The sequence below is a fragment of the Triticum aestivum genome, chromosome 1A (genome assembly GCF_018294505.1).
Source record: "Triticum aestivum cultivar Chinese Spring chromosome 1A, IWGSC CS RefSeq v2.1, whole genome shotgun sequence".
Taxonomy (NCBI): Eukaryota; Viridiplantae; Streptophyta; class Magnoliopsida; order Poales; family Poaceae; genus Triticum; species Triticum aestivum.
This window is the reverse complement of record NC_057794.1, coordinates 112,938,604-112,942,069: the sequence shown is the minus strand read 5'-3', so window position 1 is coordinate 112,942,069 and position 3,466 is coordinate 112,938,604.

The window sequence follows — 3,466 nt, the reverse complement described above, 5'->3', positions numbered from 1 at the left end:
CCCTCTTGCAGTTCTGAAGATCATGGCCCTTGGTGCAGTGAATCTTGCAATACTGCTTGTTGGTGCCGTCCTGCTTGTCGGCGACTGCCACCTCCGCGGCAACCTCCTTGCCGGAGTCACCAGCTTTGGCTTCCTTGGCGCCGCCACCGTTGCCGGACTGCTCAACAACTAGCACTTCTTTGCCTTTCCTCCTTCTGTTGTTCCGCCGCCGGTTTTTCCTTGTCGGGGTGGCATCTTTGCTGTCAGATCCTCCCGCTCCTATATTTTCTCCGGGGAGTCTCCTCCCTTCCTTAGCACGCGCGCACTTGTCGGCCAGTGCATATAACTCACTAACGTCCCTGATCTTGCACATCGACATTTCCTCCCGCATCCTGCGGTTCCGCACGTTCTGATGGAACGCGCTGATCACCGCGGCAGGGTGGACGTCTGGGATGTTGTGCTGCACGCTACTGAATCTCTGAATGTACTTGCACAGGGGCTCTCCTTCCTTCTGGGCGAGCAAATGAAGATCACTCTCCTGGCCATGAGGCTTGTGTCCGCCGGTAAAGGCGCCGACAAACTGATGGCACAGATCAGCCCAAGAGGATATGGAGTTGTCCGGCAAGTGCATGAGCCAGGATCTGACATTGGGCTTGAGCACCAGCGGGAAGTAGTTGGCAAGGATCTTGTCATCTCGTCCCCCGGCAGCTTGCACCGCAATGGTGTAGATGCTGAGGAACTCTGACGGATGCGTCTTGCCGTCGTACTTCTCCGGTACGTCTGGCTTGAAGTTCTTTATACTGGGCCACTGGACTTGCCGCAGCTCATGAGTGAACGCAGGACAACCTACTGCGTACGGCAGATCGCCTGTTTCCCCTGGCGCATGCATGTCAACAGAGGGCCCAGCGCTCTTGTCGGATTGACGTCGCGCTTCTCTTTGGCGCTCGATGCGGGTTCGAGCGTCTTCTTGTTATCTATCATGAAGAACTTGGCGCTGATCGCGACGAGCTCGTGGATCCGACGATGCAGTGGAGTCGCTGTCGAGGTGGATCCGGTGAGTCGGCGATCTTGGCCTTCGGGGTGGTGATTGCATGGTAGTTGCACCTCCGCCCATTTCGTCGCCACCGGCTCGCGTCCGGCGGTCCTACGGTGGCAGCGACGCGCTCGGCCGCCGTGGAGTGTCGCCGTTGGCGTAGCCGATGAGACTCTGAATGGTGGCCCTCCATTCGTCGATCTTGTCCGACGTTGGAGGGTAATCTAAGAGAAGTTGAGCTCGCGCTAAAGCTTCTGCTGGAGTGGTGGGTGGCAGTGGCGGACGGCGCGAGGAGCGGGACGTGCTCGAACTTCTAACTATGTTAGAAGGAGCAGTATCCTGTCCAGGCGACCGTGCCCCGCTCACGCCAGCATGCTGGCGTGCATGCTGGTCTTGAGCGCCCCGAGATCCACCAGCTTGGCCTTGGTCTAACATGCGCATGGTGCTGCGAGCGCCATGGTGCTGTTGATCTTGCGCCTCCTGAGAGTGGCGCGGAACATGTACAGTCGCCGAGGTTTGTGCAGCCTTGTCCTTGGACTTGGCAGCACTGTGAGCACCCTCATCGACGGCTGTTCTTCCGCCGGCGTCCACTCCACCACCCGTTTGCTCCAACGGTGGCGGAAATGACATGGACGGAGCGGCTGCTGCCGAAGTCTTCTTCTTCGGTGGCATGTTGATGAAGGGAATGAAGATCTAGCTCATGTGAACACCGGATCAGGTTCACACAATCTCGACGCCCCCTACCTGGCGCGCCAAAGATGTCGGGGATAACTGATCCACGCACACCTATGGGGCCGGTGGACCGGGCCCCTTTCGGTTCGTCGGGGGGCGGAGGTCGCACGAAGAGCAGATCGAGGCGAGGCACACGAGCAGTTTACCCAGCTTTGGAGCTCTCCGGAGAGACAACACTCCTACTGCTGCTTGTCTGATTGTATTATCTGGTGTTCTTGCTCTCCAAAGCGAGAGTGTGATGTTCTCTGGGCTACGAATGGATCGAAGCAAACTGTCTGAGGCTCCGAACCGAATGAGCCGAACCTCCCCTACGTTGCGCATGGGCCTCCTTTTATACGCTAAAGGGGTCACCGACAGGTGGCAACGTAGAGGAGGGTAAAAACGTAAAAAGCGAGGTAGTTGATACAGTTGCTTGTACAGTGCACCCTACCTAACCCTGACGGCAGGGGACAAGGGCATTAAATGCCCGTCTGAGTCGCCCGAACAGTGCAGAAAAGGACCGTTAGGGGCGCCACCGTTCGCCACGATGGCGATCTTGTCAGCTTCTTATGCCACTGCGCACCGCTGGCTGCACAGCCTCCCGCCACGCACGTCCGGAGAGGCCCCCAGAGCGACACGTTGGTGGATGCGCTGGAGCGTGGACGCAGAGTGGCCGCCTGCCGCGGCAAGCGCCTTGCCGCTGTTGTTATCTTGTCGGGTCCGGAAGCTTGTCGCTCACCGGGCTTCGAGGTACCTTGGTTTGTCTTCCCGACAAGCTCCTCTTGCCGGGGCCTTGTTGCCTTGCCGGAGCGTGTGGCGCGTCGCGGCAAGTTCATTGGAGCGCCTTGGTTGGCCTTCCCGGCAAGCTCCCCTTGCCGGGGTCTTGTCTCCTTAGCTTAAATACTTTGTTCTTGGATGGCTCCAAGGGAACCTTGGGGGATCTTGGCGATCACCCGACAAGCCTTTGCTGCGGGATGCTGCAACTGCCCGTGCACAAGTTCGGGGTACTAGGGTACCCCTAATCTAGTACACCGACACCTATGAAGTCGCACTTCTCTCATTTGGGTTCGAGCTTATCAAGCTAAAGCTTTTCACATAAGCATCGCAACCCCAAACTTTAAAAAACGACAGCTTTGGTTTCTTGCCAAACCACAGTTCATACGGTGTCATCTCAACGGATTTAGATGGTGCCCTATTTAACGTGAATGTAGCTGTCTCTAATGCATAACCCCAAAACAATAGTGGTAAATCGGTAAGAGACATCATAGATGGCATCATATCTAATAAAGTATGGTTACGATGTTCGGACACACCATTACGCTGTGGTGTTCCAGGTGGCGTGAGTTTTGAAACTATTCCACATTGTTTTAAATGAAGGCCAAATTCATAACTCAAATATTCGCCTCCGTGATCAGATCATAGAAACTTTATTTTCTTGTTATGATGATTCTCCACTTCACTCTAAAATTCTTTGAACTTTTCAAATGTTTCAGACTTGTGTTTCATTAAGTAGATATACCCATATCTGCTCAAATCATCCGTGAAGGTCAGAAAATAATGATCCCCGCCGCGAGCTTCAACACTCATCGAACCACATACATCGGCATGTATTATTTCCAATAAGTCTTTAGCTCGCTCCGTTGTTGCGGAGAACGGAGTTTTAGTCATATTGCCCATGAGGCATGGTTTGCAAGTATCAAATGATTCATAATCAAGTGATTCCAAAAGCCCATCTGCATGGAA